This window comes from Nerophis ophidion, linkage group LG11 (genome assembly GCF_033978795.1).
Source record: "Nerophis ophidion isolate RoL-2023_Sa linkage group LG11, RoL_Noph_v1.0, whole genome shotgun sequence".
NCBI lineage: Eukaryota > Metazoa > Chordata > Actinopteri > Syngnathiformes > Syngnathidae > Nerophis > Nerophis ophidion.
The window spans coordinates 10,682,483-10,701,674 of record NC_084621.1 but is presented as its reverse complement, the minus strand read 5'-3'; the positions used below and the strand labels follow the sequence as shown (position 1 = coordinate 10,701,674).

At 41.0% G+C, this 19,192-nt stretch overlaps 1 protein-coding gene across 4 annotated transcripts in view; it reads left to right on the top strand.

The window, feature by feature from the left end:
* The window catches only part of grik5 (glutamate receptor, ionotropic, kainate 5), a 475,370-nt gene that overhangs the window by 22,796 nt on the left and 433,382 nt on the right, over positions 1-19,192 (top strand). For 3 of the 4 annotated variants that reach the window (XM_061915085.1, XM_061915082.1, XM_061915083.1), the window contains one exon: positions 10,389-11,483. The gene's annotated coding sequence lies outside the window, so the exon portion shown is untranslated. The remainder of the gene's footprint in view (positions 1-10,388; positions 11,484-19,192) is intronic. The other variant, XM_061915084.1, reaches the window with a different exon arrangement.

The window sequence follows — 19,192 nt, the reverse complement described above, 5'->3', positions numbered from 1 at the left end:
TTTTTTGAGCCGTACAAAGTGTTTAATAACGTGCATCTTAGTTGTAGTTTCATTATCAAATTCGAAGGCGTTTAAATCAGCCCGTAAAATTGCTCATGCTAATCCAGGGGTCGGCATCCCAAAATGTTGAAAGCGCCATATTGGTCCAAAAATACAAAAATCTGTTCATTTAAAAGCCTTATATAAGTTTTATAATGAAGGCACCCCATGGTGTGTCTATATTAGCTATATTAGCCTACTGTCGAAATGACTTTAAAAGTCTTATATAAGTGTCATAATGAAGGCACCACTTGATGTGTCTACTATATTAGCCTACTGTCGAAATGACTTTAAAAGTCTTATATAAGTGTTATAATGAAGGCACCACATGATGTCTCTATATTAGCCTACTATCAAAGGCTGACACAAATCTTCGCCGTCAGAAATGTATTTAAATTTTTATTCTACACAGTTTTCTAACATTGGAAAGCATTAGTAGAAACGGAGGCTTCTCACAGGATGAGATAACTTGTGGAAATTACTGGCTTAGAATGGCCAAAGGTATAGATGTGTGTGTCCAAGTTCAAGGGAACGACAGACTCTCTTCTTCTATTGGATTTATTACAATCTTTTCAAGCTGGGTAAAGTTTTCTGTGGTCTGGAACAACATGGCACACAAACTACTATGAGAAATGCAGCCAATATTACATGAAGATAATGTGTCATGAGACATGCAAAATTGTTCTTTTTAAAGTAGGAGTTTTCCCAGACAGTATGAAAACAGCTAAGGTCATACCTTTATTTAAAAGCGGAGATAAACATACATTTGGTAATTATAGACCGGTATCTCTCTTATCTTAATTTTCAAAAGTGCTTGAAAAACTGTTTGTTAATAAATTAGACTGTTTTTTGAAAAAACATAAATTATTAAATGAAACTCAGTATGGATTTCGATTAAGTAGGTCTATCACATACATTATTGAAGACATTACACCTGCCGTTGATCAAAATAAATACACGATAGGAGTGTTCATTGATTTAAAGAAGGCATTTGACACTGTAGATCATCAAATTCTCATTTCCAAATTATATACTTATGGAGTCAGAGGAGTTGCACTGGACTGGTTAACCAGTTATTTACATCAACGACAGCAATATGTTGAGCTCTATGATCATAGGTCAGAATGTATGAATATTGAATGTGGAATTCCACAAGGTTCGATTTTAGGACCCAAACTTTTTACTTTATACATAAATGATATTTGTGAGGTTTCGAAAATTTTTCAGTGCGTATTATTCGCAGACAATACAAATTTTTACTGCTCAGGAGATGACTTGAAAATCTTAGCCGATAATATTGAAGAGGAAATGGTTAAACTAAAATTGTGGTTTGATATAAATAAATTCTCTTTAAATTGGGAAAAGATTAAATTTATGGCATTCAGTAATAAAAGAAAGATAGAAGATAGTTTATCCATAAACAATGTGAAAATTGAGAAGGTGTCTGAAATCAGATTTATTGGCGTCATCTTAGATGAAAAGTTGACATGGAAAGCTCATATAATGCATGTGAAAAATAAGGTATCTAAATCAAATCAAATCAACTTTATTCATAAAGCACATATAAAATTTACCTCAGGGGTAGCCAAAGTGCTGTAGATTGGGCAGGTTAAAACACAACACAACACAAACAGAACATGATAAAAAATAAATAAATAAAACATAAAAACAGGTTCACAGCAGGTGTATAATGGGGCGCCATTGCAGGATGGATATCACTCAATGTTAAAAGCCTAGGAATAAAAGTAGGTTTTTAACAGAGATTCAAAAACAGGAAGAGAGGAGGCTTATCTAACACTCAGAGGTAGCTCGTTCCAGAGCTTGGGAGCAGCAGCGATGAAAGCTCTGTCACCTTTAGGCTTCAGCCTTGTGTCAGGGACCGTCAGTAGCAGCTGATCGGTTGATCTTAGGGATCGGGTGGGGCAGTAAGGCTGAAGGAGGTCAGAGAGATATGTTGGTGCGAGGTTGTTTACACATTTAAAAGCAAATAGGAGTTTAAAATTGATTTGGTAACGCACAGGGAGCTAGTGAAGGGACACTTATTTATTTTGAACAAGGTTAAATATAGTTTTCCATACAACACAATGAGAATGTTATATTGCTCAATTATTCTACCTTATTTCAATTATTGTGCAGAAATATGGGGAAATACATATTTTAGCAACATAATGCCATATTTCTTTGACAGAAAAGAGCAATTCGTATCATTTTTTAAGTAGGATATAGAGACCACAAAAATCCACTCTTCATTAGGTCAGGATTACTAAAACTAAAAGACATTGTAGAATTGAATACTCTATTAATGATGTTCAAAGCTAGAAATAAAGTTTTTTCCGAAGGACATACAAAAGTTATTTGTGTTCACATCTGAAGAAGAGAACCACAGAAGTCCGTATGACTTAAAACATCCAAGAGTGCGAACAAATTTGAAACAAATGTGCTTGTCTGTTGTTGGTGTGAAAGCATGAAATTCTCTAAACAAAAACTTCAAAAGCTGTAAGAATTTTTTTTTTGTATTTAAAAAGAGTTCTAAAAAGAGAAAACTGGAGTTATATCAAACTGAATTTTGATTTAGATTGGACATGTCATTGTGAAAATGAAAAAGTGTGTTGGAGTTTGGGTGTTGGTGGAGGGAACAGTTATAAGGTCATCTATAATAATTTGTGTTAAAAAGGGGGCAGATAAATATAAGAATATTGTTCTTCCATCTGCTCCTTTCTGATCATGGAAATGTATAAGAAACAAAAAAAAACAATGAAAGTGTCAATTGTACGTGGCGTATTTATACATGCATTTTCATAAAAGAAATGAAAATGAAGTATAGATTAAATACACAGAGGACATAAGTAAAGGAAATTAAATGGGCTCAAATATACCTACAAACCAGGCATAATGATGCAATATGTACACACAGCTACCTTAAAATAGTATGTTAGCATCGATTAGCTTGCAGTCATGGATTGGCCAAATATGCCTGATTAGCACTCCAGCAAATCAATAAAATCAACAAAGCTCACCTTTTGCGCATTCACGCACAGCACAAAACATTTGGTGGGCAAAATAAGACAAAGAAGTGGCAGCATCGGAGAACGTTGTCCATGTAAACAAACTACCATGAGTTCAAGGGTCGCTGAAAATAGGATTAAACGGTGTTGGCCAAATAGATTAGATTAGATAGTACTTTATTTATTCCGTCAGGAGAGTTCCTTCAGGAAAATTACAATTTTCAGCACAATCCCATTCAAGATCAGACAAACATTACAGGGAGACAGAACAGGATCGCTGACGGGTCTGCGGGCTTCCAGCGCCCCTTACAAAAAAGATGACATACAAGTTAACGGGGGGAATGGGAGAAAAGAATAGAAGATTAAAATAAAATGAAAAAAAAAAAAATACTCATCAGTGAAGCATGTATTACATGAACAGTGGGATTTCTAACAATTGGGAAGGGTTGTGTTATGTTTTTTCTCCTATATAAAATATAGTAAAACAAAAAATATATATTTTTCTTCATCTTTTTCAATGTACACATATCTCTGAAAGATCCAGGGAGCCACTAAGGTGGTGCTTAAAAAATCTGCATCCGGCTCTAGAACTGCCCCCTGTGCTAAGCAATAGCATCAGTATGACAAAGCCAATGTTAATTAGCATCAAGCTAGCGCATTTTACAAAAAGTGGTTTCTATCAAGCATACCTGCTTTATAACGTTATCTAGAGACAGTTTGACTGAGTCCGCTCTAAATCACACCTGGACAAATTAAGGCCCGGGGGCCAAATGCGGCCCGTTAAGCTTTTTAATCTGGCCCGCCGGACATTCCCAAATATTTTTGTAAGATACATTTGGTACATTTATAGGCACTGACCGTATTTAGAACCGGGTATGTTGTCATATTTTGTTCCTTGTGACTTCACATTGGGGTGCAGACAAAACAATGGCTTAAACACACGGCAAGTAAACAATAAACCAGTTTTGGAGTTAGTATCTGTTGATGTTTCTGTGTGAAAGGGCATATTGTTGGAAATGTCAATTTGGCTGGATTCTGTGTAAAAACAAAACAAAGGTGGATAAATGCCAGAACTGATGCTGCAATTGTGTGGAATCTCTGGTTAAAAGACTACTGACATGGAACAGATGTCATGTTTTGTGTGAAGTGGTGCCAAAAGCCCCTTTCACACGGACTTTAAATGCCTGCTTTTTTTTTTTTCTCCACTTTTCCCCTCGTGGCTGTTCTGTATAGTCAGCACTGACAGAATAGGAGAGATGAAGTTTGCCTGCCATTTTCTCGCCTATCAGAGCATTTACAGAAGTAGGATGATCCCTGTGTGAAAGGGTCTATAGATAAGCAGCCTTTGCAGGGGTTCTGTGTAAAATGTTAAAGCAGATTAGGGCCTGTTGTGGGATCTCTGTGAACACAAAATGGGGGACAGTCGCTCCCTGACAAACTGCCTTTGGAGTTAGTATCTGTTTTTCTGATGTTGCTGTGTGAAAGGGCTTATTGTTGTTGAAAGATGTCAATTTGGCTGGGTTCTGTGTAAAAAAACATAGGTGGATAAATGCCAGAACTGATGCTGCAATTGTGTGGAATCTCTGTTTAAAAGACTACTGACATGGAACAGATGTCATGTTTTGTGTGAAGTGGTGCCAAAAGCCCCTTTCACACGGACTTTAAATGCCTGCTTTTTTTTTTTCTCCACTTTTCCCCTCGTGGCTGTTCTGTATAGTCAGCACTGACAATAGGAGAGATGAAGTTTACCTGCCATTTTCTCGCCTATCAGAGCATTTACAGAAGTAGGATGATCCCTGTGTGAAAGGGTCTATAGATAAGCAGTCTTTGCAGGGGTTCTGTGTAAAATGTTAAAGCAGATTAGGGCCTGTTGTGGGATCTCTGTGAACACAAAATGGGGGACAGTCGCTCCCTGACAAACTGCCTTTGGAGTTAGTATCTGTTTTTCTGATGTTGCTGTGTGAAAGGGCTTATTGTTGTTGAAAGATGTCAATTTGGCTGGGTTCTGTGTAAAAAAAACAAAAAAAACCATAGGTGGATAAATGTCAGATTTGATAATGCAATTGTGCGTAATCTATTTGAAAGAGACTACTGACATGCAACGGACGTCATGTTTTTTTGTGAAGTGGTTTCAAAAGCCCCTTTCACACAGCCGGACATTCCCAAATATTTTATTTCGATCTTTAAGATGGAAAGTGTAGCTACCATTATGATGTGTAGTGATGTTTTCTAATGACCGCAAGTCTTGAACTATACAAAGTATTTCAATGATTGGAATCTGCACTTTTGCATGATATACTAGTTACTATGGTCATCTAATTAGTTACTATGGTCATCTAATTAGTTACTATTGTATTCTACGTCATGAGGCACCAAGCGGTGTGGGTGTGCAGCGTTTCCACAGTGTTTCCAGAGCAGGCAGCCTGAAATGATTTTTACGACAAAGTTCTATTGCTTAGTGATAAATTAGATATATCTGATTGTAGGTAGGTTTTTTTAACCCTTTGCGTTCATATTTCGCTGTGGTTTTTGCATTTTTGTTGCGTTTCGCTTGATTGAATTGATTAACGTGGACCCCGACTTAAACAAATTTAAAAACTTATGCGGGTGTTACCATTTAGTGGTCAATTGTACGGAATATGTACTGTACTGTGCAATCTACTAATAAAGTTTCAATCAATCAATCAAATTGTAAAATATGTCGATCAATCAATCAATCAATGTTTATTTATATAGCCCCAAATCACAAATGTCTCAAAGGACTGCACAAATCATTACGACTACAACATCCTCGGAAGAACCCACAAAAGGGCAAGGAAAACTCCCACCCAGTGGGCAGGGAGAATTCACATCCAGTGGGACGCCAGTGACAATGCTGACTATGAGAAACCTTGGAGAGGACCTCAGATGTGGGCACCCCCCCCACCCTCTAGGGGACCGAAAGCAATGGATGTCGAGCGGGTCTAACATGATACTGTGAAAGTTCAATCCATAGTGGCTCCAACACAGCCGCGAGAGTTCTGTTCAAGCGGATCCAAGACAGCAGCGAGAGTCCCGTCCACAGGAGACCATCTCAAGCGGAGGCGGATCAGCAGCGTAGAGATGTCCCCAACCGATACACAGGCGAGCGGTCCATCCTGGGTCCCGACGAGCGGTCCATCCTGGGTCTCGACTCTGGACAGCCAGTACTTCATCCATGGTCATCGGACCGGATCCCCTCCACAAGGGAGGGGGGGACATAGGAGAAAGAAAAGAAGCGGCAGATCAACTGGTCTAAAAAGGAGGTCTATTTAAAGGCTAGAGTATACAGATGAGTTTTAAGGTGAGACTTAAATGCTTCTACTGAGGTAGCATCTCGAACTGTTACCGGGAGGGCATTCCAGAGTACTGGAGCCTGAACGGAAAACGCTCTATAGCCCGCAGACTTTTTTTGGGCTCTAGGAATCACTAATAAGCCGGAGTCTTTTGAACGCAGATTTCTTGCCGGGACATATGGTACAATACAATCGTCAAGATAGGCTATCCTATCTTGCCGATCAAAAGGGGGTGTGATGTTCATATGTTGTCAATATTCAGTGTTTTATCCTTTATAGTTATTATTGTAAACCCCACATTCTTTATTTTAATGTATATTCTGGGTGTCTCATTCAGTAAAAAAAATGTCAAATTCCATTCCGTTTTTTAAGGCGGTCTGTCATAACCTTTTTAGCATTCAATCAGACATTATTGTGAGGTTTTGTATTAGTGTTCCTTAAAATACAAACCCCGTTTCCATATTAGTTGGGAAATTGTGTTAGATGTAAATATAAACAGAATACAATGATTTGCAAAACATTTTCAACCCATATTCAGTTGAATATGCTACAAAGACAACATATTTAATGTTAAAACTGATAAACATTTTTTTTTTGTGCAAATAATCATTAACTTTAGAATTTGATGCCAGCAGCACGTGAAAACGAAGTTGGGAAAGGTGACAATAAATACTGATAAAGTTGAGGAATGGTCATCAAACACTTATATGGAACATTCCACAGGTGTGCAGGCTAATTGGGAACAGGTGGCTTCCATGATTGGGTATAAAAACAGCTTCCATGAAATGCTAAGTAAATCACAAACAAGGATAAGGGGGGTAACTAATTTGTAAGCAAATTGTCGAACAGTTTTAGAACAACATTTCTCAACGAGCTATTGCAAGGACTTTAGGAATTTTACCATCAACGGTCCGTAAAATCATCAAAAGGTTCAGAGAATCTGGGGAAATCACTGCACGTAAGCGATGATATTACGGACTTTTGATCCCTTAGGCGGTACTGCATCAAAAACCGACATCAGTGTGTAAAGGATATCACCAAATGGGTTCAGGAACACTTCATAAAACCACTGTCAGTAACTACAGTTGGTCATTACATCTGGAAGTGCAAGTTAAAACTCTACTATGCAAACCCAAACCCATTTATCAACAATATCCTGAAACGCCGCCGGCTTGGCTGGGCCTGAGCTCACCTAAGATGGACTGATACAAAGTGAAAAGTGTTCTGTGGTCTGACGAGTCCACATTTCAATTTATATTTGGAAACTGTGGACGTGGTGTCCTCTGGAACAAAGAAGATAGTAACCATCCGGATTGTTATAGGCGCAAAGTTCAAAAGCCAGCATGTGTGATGGTATGGGGGTGTATTAGTGCCCAAGGCATGGGTAACTTACACATCTGTGAAGGCACCATTAATGCTGAATGGTCCATACAGGTTTTGGAGCAACATATGTTGTCATCCAAGCAACGTTATCATGGACGCCCCTGCTTATTTCAGCAAAACAAGGCCAAGCCACGTGTTACAACAGCGTGGCTTCGTAGTAAAAGAGTGCGGGTACTTTCCTGGCCCGCCTGCAGTCCAGACATGTCTCCCATCAAAAATGTGTGGTGCATTATGAAGCGTAAAATATGACAAGACCCCAGACTGTTGAACAACTTAAGCTGTACATCAAGCAAGAACGGTAAAGAATTCCACTTTCAACGCTTCAACAATTAGTTTCTTCAGTTCCCAAATGTTTATTGAGTGTTGCGAAAAGAAATTATGAAGTAACACAGTGGTGAACATGCCCTTTCCCAACTACTTTGGCACGTTTTGCAGCCATGAAATTCTAAGTTAATTAATATTTGCAAAAAAAAAAAAGTTTATGAGTTTGAACATCAAATATGTTGTCTTTGTAGTGCATTCAACTGAATATGGGTTGAAAAGGATTTGCAAATCATTGTATTCTGTTTATATTTACATCTAACACAATTTACCAACTCATATGGAAACAGGGTTTGTAGATATACTGGCCCCCAGACACATTTAGTTCTCTAAATTTGGCCCCCCGAAGCAAAATAATTGCCCTGGCCTGCTCTAAATGGTGCTTCGGTAATTGTTTACTTGCCGTGTGTTTAAGCCATTGTTTTGTCTGCACCCCCTGGGAAGTCACAAGCAACAAAATATAGATGGCAACTTTTGATATAATGTGAATACCCGGTTCTGAATACTGTCAGTGCCTATAAATGTACCAAATTCAGTACCCATCCCTAGTCGGGGAATAGGTTCCACAAAAATGACAAATGAATTGGTTATTATGCCAAATTTAAACACTAGTGGAACCTCAGTTATGCCAGCTAACAAAACATAATATGGTGACTGAAACGTGTGAGAGGTCTCATTCTGCACCATTGCTTGTCGAGAACACGCTCAGAGAATGATAGACAGCTATTTGAGGAATAATAGAAGGTGTAATTATCAGGTTTGAATGCAGAACTCTCAGAGAATTGGAGGAGGATGTGATGGGGACAAAATGAGGTAAGTTAAAGGCCTGCTGAAAGCCACTACTAGCGACCACGCAGTCTGATAGTTTATATATCAATGATGAAATATTAACATTGCAACACATGCCAATGCGGCCTTTTTAGTTTACTAAATTGCAATTTTAAATTTCCCGCAAAGTGTCGTGTTGAAAACGTAGCGGTATGATGACGCTTATGATGACGCGTGCGTTTGACGTCACTGGTTGTAGCGGACATTTTTTTCCAGCCCGATCCAAGCTATAAGTAGTCTGCTTTAATGGCATAATTACACAGTATTCTGGACATCTGTGTTGCTGAATCTTTTGCAATTTGTTCAATTAATAATGGAGAAGTCAAAGTAGAAAGATGGAGGTGGGAAGCTTTTAGCCTTTAGCCACACAAACACAGCCGGTGTTTCCTAGTTTAAAATTCCCGAAGGTGAAGCTTTACTATGGAACACAGCGGTCAAGGGAACATGGATCCCGACCACATGGTTTTGGTAAGAAAATTGTGGTAATAAGTCGGCTCTTCCCGTAGTTATGAGCGGAGCTTGCGTTCTCCTGCAGCTGCGGACTACTGTGAAGTGAAGTGAATTATATTTATATAGTGCTTTTTCTCTAGTGACTCAAAGCGCTTTACATAGTGAAACCCAATATCTAAGTTACATTTAAACCACTGTGGGTGGCACTGGGAGCAGGTGGGTAAAGTATCTTGCCCAAGGACACAACGGCAGTAACTAGGATTGCGTAAGCGGGGATCGAATCTGCAACCCTCAAGTTGCTGGCACGGCCACTCTACCAACCGAGCTATACCGCTACTACCTCCTCCCACCGGAGACACTGGCGGTCACCACACCCGTAGCCACACCCCTCCGACTTTTAGGTACTATATAATGTCACTAAAACACTAGTAACACAATAAGCAGATAAGGGATTTTCCAGAATTATCCTAGGAAATGTGTCTAATAACATCTGAATCGCTCTCACTGCCCTCGCCTTTTTTTTTTCTAGTCCTTCACTTTCACTTTCCTCATCCACAAATCTTTCATCCTCGCTCAAATTAATGGGGAATTCGTCGCTTTCTCGGTCCGAAACGCTCTTGCTGCTGGTGGCTATGATTATAAACAATGTGAGGATGTGAGGAGCTCCACAACCCGTGACGTCACGCGTACATCGTCTGCTACTTCCGGTACAGGCAAGGCTTTTTTATTAGCGACCAAAAGTTGAAAACTTTATCGTCGATGTTCTCTACTAAATCCTTTCAGCAAAAATGTGTCAATATCGCGAAATGATCAAGTATGACACATAGAATGGACCTGCTATCCCTGTTTAAATAAGAACATCTCATTTCATTAGGCCTTTAAAATGGAGAAAACTGCAGAGTGAGTACGGTGCTTAGGAGGGCGGGAGTGACAAGGACGGAGCAGACAGGCAGGAGTGTGACGACGAGCAGAGTGACACATGTGATGAAGCGGAGTGACACAAATGTCAGCATGCTAACCTTTCATACATTCTTTCTCCATCTCCTAGATGTGACGTCTTTGGCGGACGGCTAACCGGTAACAACCCGTCTTTACGAGCTCACCGGTCAAGCTGCTTTGGGAAAAACTGGACCAGGACTGGTAGGAGTCCATTCGCTGCCATCCAACCCGCAGAGCTGATAATTCAGCTTGTCTGTGGGCCCATCAGAAACAAAATAGGCTGCCGCGATGCCCCAGCGACGGGATGGCACTTTCAGACACGTCCGGAACCATCCCCCGGATATCCTGTTGAGATTGCAACGTTCATCGGGCGCACACTTCTAGGCGAGGAGTAATTGAAAACCTCCTCCCCGGGGAAAAACAAGACTTTGTCCTGATTTGCTTGTCAGGGCAGGAGAAGGAGAGCACATTTTTATAAAGAACAATTTTCTCCCGCTCTTATTTTTTTCAAGCAGAGATGGAGGAATAAGACTGTCCAGAAGCGATAACGAGCTAACAGGTAGCCGAGAGAGAGGGAGCAAGAGAGAGAATTAACAAGGGTTGTTTAAAAGCCTTTTTAAAAAGCCCATCGGTGCTGTATTTGAGTGCAGTGGGCCGGGGAGGGATTGTCTGCAGGCACTCAGGTTTTAAACTTCCCACCATCACCACCTGCCTCTTTTGGGCCTGCAGGAAATATGACCGAGTAAACCCACAGACGGACAGACAAGTCTTTTTCCGAGCAGAGCCAGGAGCAGCAGACAGCATGCGACTCATTGTCATTCCCAGCGACATCTGAGAGAAGGAGAGAGAGCGGAAAGGGACAAACGTTGAAGGAGAGAGAGGGTCGAGGAGCAAGAATCGGAGGCGGCCTTGTTTTGTTGCCCCGGCCTGCTTTTTGCACTCCTAAAACAGGTGTGTGAAAATCCTACTTTTCGTCTGCATCTGCACCACGTTTACCTGTTTATGTCTCAACCGGCAAGGTGATTGCTTTTCGGGAGAACAGGAAAAGGAGGACACGACAAGGAAAGGGATTATTTTTGTTTCCGTCAGACGATAAACAGCAGAGGTTTCTTCAGTGCCTCCCTCCAACCCCACCTGTAACGCCATGAAGCCTTCAGGCCTCGGCTGAAGCTAGGAGCACTCCCGACTGTTCCCGACTCCTTCTGTAAGTCAAACCTTCTCATTTCTCGTCTTGTGTGCGTGTGCGTGCGTGTGTGTGTGTGTGTCATACTTGCCAACCCTCCCGGATTTTCCGGGAGACTCCTGAAATTCAGCGCCTCTCCCGAAAACCTCCCGGGACAAATTTTCTGCCGAAATTCAGGCGGAGCTGTAGGCTATAAAGAGCGTGTCTGCCCAATGACGTTATAACTGTTGAGTGATCGAGGGCGAGTTCTTGGTTTCTTATGTGGGTTTGTTGTTAGGCAGTTTCATTAACGTCCTCCCAGCGCGGTAAAACACACAACAACAGCAGTCCGTTTTCGTCTACCGTAAAGCAGTTCGTCTGCCATAAACAGCAATGTTGTGACACTCTTAAACAGGACAATACTGCCATCTACTGTACATGCATATGTTTGGAAAAACAAGGATGGACAATTCAACCCTTAACTCAACGATGAGCAGATGAGTGTTATGTGTGTGTAAATGTGTAAATAAATGAACACTGAAATTCAAGTATTTCTTTTATATATATATATATATATATATATATATATATATATATATGTATATATATATATATATATATATATATATATATATATATATATATATGTATATATATATATATATATATATATATATATATATATATATATGTATATATATATATATATATATGAAATACTTGAATCTATGAATCGAGGGGTAAATATACTCCTGCCCTCTTAACCACGCCCCAGCCACACCCCCGACCACGCCCCTTACCCCCCACCTCCCGAAATCGGAGGTCTCAAGGTTGGCAAGTATTGTGTGTGTGTGTGTGTGTGTGTGTGTGACGTGAATGAAGCGCTCCCAATCATTTCTTTTGTCTGCAGCGTGTTTTTTTCTTTCTTTCTTCCTGATGTCTTTGGCAGCATATTTGCTTTCCTGCGCTTCCTTTGCTCTGGGCTATTAAAGCATATACAGTGTGTGTGTGTGTGTGTGTGTGTGTGTGTGTGTGTGTGTTTCAAAGATCGTGATCTCACAGCCAAGCTAACATGCACATCAGGACGGTGTCGAAAGCCCCTTTCACACTGACTTTAAATGCCGGCTTTAAAAAATATTTCTTTTGAACTTTTCCCTTGTGGCTGTTCTGTATAAACAGCACTGACACAGAATAGGAGAGATTAAGTTTACCCGGGATTCTTTCCGCCTATCAGAGCATTAATAGAGGGAGGAAGCTACCTGTGTGAAAGGGTCTATAAAAAGCTGGGGCTCTGTGTAAAATGTTAAAGCAGATTAGGGCTAAATTCTCTGTTACAGCTCTGTTGTGAGATTTCTGTGAACACAAAATGGGGGACAGTGTCGTTTCCTGACAATAAACCAGTTTTGGAGTTAGTATCTGTTGATGTTTCTGTGTGAAAGGGCATATTGTTGGAAATGTCAATTTGGCTGGGTTCTGTGTAAAAACAAAACAAAGGTGGATAAATGCCAGAACTGATGTTGCAATTCTGTGGAATCTCTGTTTAAAACTACTGACATGGAACAGATGTCATGTTTTGTGTGAAGTTGTGCCAAAAGCCCCTTTCAAACGTCCAAAAATGCCTGCTTTTTTTTTTTATCCACTTTTCCCTCGTGGCTGTTCTTTATAGTCAGCACTGACAGAATAGGAGAGATTAAGTTTACCTGACATTTACCTGGCATTTTCCCTGTGTGAAAGGGTCTATCAATAAGCAGTCTTTGCAGGGGTTCTGTGTAAAATGTTAAAGCAGATTAGGGCCTGTTGTGAGATCTCTGTGAACACAAAATGGGGGACAGTCGCTCCCTGACAATAAACCGCCTTTGGAGTTAGTATCTGTTTTTCTGATGTTGCTGTGTAAAAGGGCTTATTGTTGAAAGATGTCAATTTGGCTGGGTTCTGCGTAAAAAAACCCATAAGTGGATAAATGTCAGATCCGATGTTGCAATTGTGCGGAATCTATTTGAAAGAGACTACTGACATGGAACAGGCGTCATGTTTTTGTGTGAAGTGGTGTCAAAAGCCCCTTTCACACTGACTTTAAAAGCCTGCTTTTTTGCACTTTTTTCCCTTTTGGCTGTTCTGTATAAACAGCACTGACACTAAATAGAAGAGATTGAGTTTACCTGGCATTTTGTCGCCTATCATAGCATTAACAGATTCAGGATGCTGCCTGTGTGAAAGGCTATCAATAAGCAGCCTTCGCTGGGGTTCTGTGTATAATGTTAAAGCAGATTAGGGCCAAATTCTGTTAGAGCTCTGTTGTGAGATCTCTGAACACAAATTGAGGGACAAAGTCACTCTCTGACAATAAACCGGCTTTGGAGTTGGTATCTGTTTCTCTGATGTTGCTGTGTGAAAGGACATATTGTTGTTGAAAGATGTCAATTTGGCTGGGTTCTGTTTAAAAAAACAAAGTAAAGGTGCATACATGTCAGATCGACTGTTGTAATTGTGCGGGATCTCCGTTTAGATGAAGCTACTGACATGGAATGGATGTCATGTTTTTGTGTGAAGTGGTGTAAAAAGCCCCTTTCACACTGACTTTAAAAGCCTGCTTTTTTGCGCTTTTTATCCTGGTGGCTATTCTGTATATACAGCACTGACACATAATGAGGGGTACAAAATCCGCCTGGTAATTTGTCATATATCAGAGTGGTAACAGAAGTGGTACGATGTCTGTGTGAAAGGTTATTCCACACAGCTGCAGCTTCTGTTCAACAAATACTTTATAGTTGTTTGAAAGGGCTCACATTTGTGGCATTATGCCACATTTGTTAGGGTTCTGTATAGTAGGCAAAATTGTGATAAATGTTAAATTCTCTGTTAGTTTTATTGCGGATCTCTCTGAAAGAAGCAAGAGACACACAATGAGGTACTAAGTCGCTCCCTAACAATAAACTGCCTCTGGAGACAGTAACTGTTTCTCCGATGTTGCTGTGTAAAAGGGCATACATACTATTGTGGCAATATCTCAGCTTAGCTGGGTTCTGTGCAAAAAAAAAAAAGCTTGATAAATGTCAGATCTGTGACGGTTCTGATGTGGCAATTGTGCGGGATCTCTGTGTAAAAGAGGCTACTGACTGAACAGATGTAATTACCTGCCAACAATGGCGGAATCTCATGTTTTTTCTGAAGTGGTGTCAAAAGCCTCTTTCACACTGATTTTAAAACCTGGCTCTGTGCCTGTTCTGTATAAACTGCACTGCACTGTCGCAGAATAGGGGTTACAAACTCCACCTACTGTAGCAATGTGTCGCCTATCAGAGTTGGGACGCTGCCTGTGTGACAGGTTATTCCACTCAGTGTCCGCCCTGAGATCGGTAGTTTGTGAGTTCAAATCCCTGCCGAGTCATACCGAAGACTATATAAATGGGACCCATTACCTCTCTGCTTGACACCCGGCATCAAGGGTTGGAATTGGGATTAAATTACCAAAAATGGTTCCCGGGATTTTTGTGAAAGAGCTCACATTTGTGGCAATATGCCATCTTTGTTAGGGTTCTGTATAAAAGGCAAAAGCAGATAAATGCTAAATTCTCAGTTGCGGCCTGCCAGGTGTGAAAGTGGCTATAGACACAAAATGGAGTATCAAGTTGTTCCCTGACAATAAACTACCATTGGAGGTAGTATCTGTTTGCCAGTATCTGCTTTTGTGGAAAAGGAAAGATTGTCAATATCCCAATTTGGCTGTGAGCTGCGTAGAAAAAACCCCAGACGGTTCTGATGTGGCAATTGTGCTGGATCTCTGTGTAAAAGGGGCTACTGACACGGAATTGTGGTTCCTTGCCATTAACGACAAGATGGATTCATGAAAGATGGATGGATGTCATGTTAGTCTGTGACAGTGCTGACATTTGTGATAATATCCCAACTTAGCTAGGTTCTGTGTAAAAGGAAAGACTGATGAATGCCAAATCTTCCACCTGGCTCTGATGTGGTATTAAAGGCCTACTGAAATGAGATTTTCTTATTTAAATGGGGATAGCAGGTCCATTCTATGTGTCATACTTGATCATTTCGCGACATTGCCATATTTTCGCTGAAAGGATTTAGTAGAGAACATCGACGATAAAGTTCGCAAATTTTGGTCGCTAATAAAAAAGCCTTGCCTGTACCGGAAGTAGCATACGATGTACGCGTGATGTCACGGGTTGTAGGGCTCCTCACATCCTCAAATTGTTTACAATCATAGCCAGCAGCAGCTACAGCTATTCGGACTGAGAAAGCGACAATTTCCCCATTAATTTGAGCGAGGATGAAAGATTTGTGGATGAGGACATTTAGAGTGAAGGACTAGAGAAAAAAAAAAAGGTGATTGCAGTGGGAGTGATTCAGATGTTTTTAGATACATTTACTAAGATAATTTTGGGAAATCCATTATCTGCTTATTGTGTTGCTAGTGTTTTAGTGAGTTAAATAGTACCTGAAAGTCGGAGGGGTGTTGCCACGGTTTTGTGTTGACGCCAGAGTCTCTGAGGGAAGTCACGGCAGCTGCAGCGGGACAGAAGCTCCGCTGATCTCCGGTAAGAGCCGACTTATTACTGCTGCTTGACATGTAGTCGGGATCCATGTTCGCTTGACCGCTCTGATCCATAGTAAAGCTTCACCTCCGGGAAATTTAAACAAGGAAACACCGTGTGTTTGTGTGGCTAAAGGCTAAAAGCTTCCTGCCTCCATCTTTCTACTTTGACTTCTCCATTATTAATTGAACAAATTGCAAAGATTCAGCAACACAGATGTCCGGAATACTGTGTAATTATGCGATTAAAGCAGACTACTTATAGCTTGGATCAGGCTGGAAAATAATGTCCGCTACAACCCGAGACGTCAAACGCACACGCCATCATACCGCAATGTTTTCAACACGACACTTTGCGGGAAATTTAAAATTGCAATTTAGTAAACTAAACCGGCCATACTGGCATGTGTTGCGATGTTATTAAGATATATAAACTATCAGACTGCGTGGTCGGTAGTAGTGGGTTTCAGTAGGCCTGTAAGTCTTGCCAAGTTTTGGAAGAACTTGGTATCAAACTGTAGCACAGTTGTATTTCTGTGTGAAAGGTCACAGAGTTGTGGTAACATAGGATAGGATATACTTGTATTCATCCCATAAACGTGGTTGTAGTGCATATTTTTACATACAACACCAGTAAAATGTCGAAAATACATAATATTTTTCTTCTTATTTTGCACTAAACTATTGCACTATAATACAAACTCTACTGTATCCCAACATGTGTATTGCACAATGAGCCTAATTCATGCACAGCAAGAAAAAAGGCAGCTGACAGTAATCACATAAGTGCATTGTGAAACATTGCTGTGGGTAGAAAAGACCTGCGGTAGCGCCCCTTCCTACACTGAGGGTGTAACAATCTAATGCTGAAGGAGCAACTCTACAGCACAGGTGTCAAAATCTCCCTACTAACTCATCAGTGCCTCCATGGAAATGCCCCCCTCTACCTCAAGGAACTGCTCACCCCCAAATCCTCCACACGACACCTCCGCTCCGGACAGGCTAACCTCCTCCAACATCCACGGACAAAGCTTCGAACAATGGGAGAGCGAGCTTTCTGCTCCCCTGCTCCCAGTCTGTGGAACGCTCTCCCTGACCACCTGAGGGCACCTCAGACTGTGGGTGATTTTAAAAAAGGTTTAAAAACCCATCTTTTTATAAAGCTTTTTTATAGACATGCATGCTGGTTCTAGCTATTGGGCTGTTTCTAGTTTTATATTTTACTTATTTTTATTATCTTTTTACCATTATTATTATTACTATTTTTTACGCTGTGGCACTTTGAAGTTGTTTGCTCAATGTAAAGTGCTTTTTTTTTTTTCTTTTTACAAAAAAAATCTAATATTATTATTATTATTATTCTGCCTTAAGCGGTAGAAAATGGATGGATGGGATTCTGCCTTTTAGACATCCAACCTGGTCACTCAAAACAGATCAGCGATCCACTTTAGGAATGTGACCCACTAGTTAAGAAGTCTTGTGTTTATACGACACATTCTACATGTATTAGGTTACACTTTTCATGCAGTCATTGTGCAGTCTCCCTGTGTGAAAGAGGCCAAGGATAGGTCTTCTTTTCCTGCGTGTGTGTGTTAGCCTTCATATTGGTCCTGAGGTTAATTTCCACTAATTAGTGCTGAATTATTTTTTTTGCTTCTTTGAGCATTTTTTCCCTTTTCTGTCAGGAGGAAAAGGGAACGGAGGATGGGGGTGAACCAGCTAATGAGAGCCACTCTGATTCCCTGACTTGTACTTTGCCGCCTCCATTTCACGCCCGGAGCGTCGCGCCCCGGCCGCATATCATTTCCGCCTTCTTTCATCTCCGCGTGTGTCGCATCGGATGTGAAGCCCGAGCCCCGTGACGTCCCGCACGTTACCATCCATCTTTGACACATGCACATCTTTATACACTGTCACAGTCGCTAGGCCCCCGCACCCGGGAGACGCTCAATCAAGATAGTCCCGTCAAACAGACCAATGAGCTGCGAATAACGCCATTACACCGACTTCCAGCTCGGAGCGAGACGGAAAGGTTGGGTGGAAGCAGAAAAAAAGACTGGACGGGGGGGAGTCAGAATGCAACGGGCAAAAAGGACACTTGGGGGAGGCAGGGCCAGATGCAGAGAGTGTGTGTGTGTGTGTGTGTGTGTGTGTGTGTGTTGGGTATTAGCTGGGCCCTCGAGCAGGAAAAGACCTTCCATCCATGGGAGCACTCTGATGGTTTTGGTAAGGCCTCGCTTTGTTCGCACTGCTGGTCAGCGCTTCACCACTAAGATTACTAAATAATACGATTACTGCGACTGCACACTGATAACACACTGCCACCCCAGCTTGGGGAAAGGCGGGGACAGCGGTGGGGGTGTGATGGCATCAAAGCATCAAAGGCATGAGTGGATGCAAAATGGAAATACTGAGAAGTATTGGAAAAGCACTCCTGTCAGGTGTTCATAGACAGGAAAAAAGCTGTTAGTGGTTAGTCTGCACTAGTGTATACATGCGTGTGTGTGTGTGTGTGTGTATATATAAATGTGTATCATCAGTCCATCTTAGATGATCTCGGGCCCAGAGAAGCCGGCGGCATTTCTGGATGTTGTTGATAAATGACTTTCGCTTTGCATAGTAGAGCTTTAACTTGCACTTACAGATGTAGTGACAAACTGTATTTAGTGTCAGTGTTCCTGAGCCCATGTGGTGATATCCTTTAGAGATTGATGTCGGTTTTTGATACAATGCCGTCGGTGGCATTGAAGGTCAAGGTCATTCAATGTTGGTTTCCGGCCATGCTGCTTACGTGGAGTGATTTCTCTAGATTCTCTGAACCTTTTGATGATATTATGGACCGTAGATGTTGAAATGCATAGATTTCTTGCAATTACACTTTGAGAAACGTTGTTCCTAAACTGTTTGACTATTTGCTCACGCAGTTGTGGACAAAGGGTTGTACATCGCCCCATTCTTTCTTGTGAAAGACTGAGCCTTTTTTGAGAAGCTGTTTTTATACCCAATCATGGCACCCACCTGTTCGCAATTAGCCTGTACACTTGTGGGATGTTCTAAATAAGTGTTTGATGAGCATTCCTCAACTTTATCAGTATTTATTGCCACCTTCCCCAACTTCTTTGTCACGTGTTGCTGGCATCAAATTCTAAAGTTAATGATTATTTGCCAAAAAAAAAAAATGTTTTTCAGTTTGAAC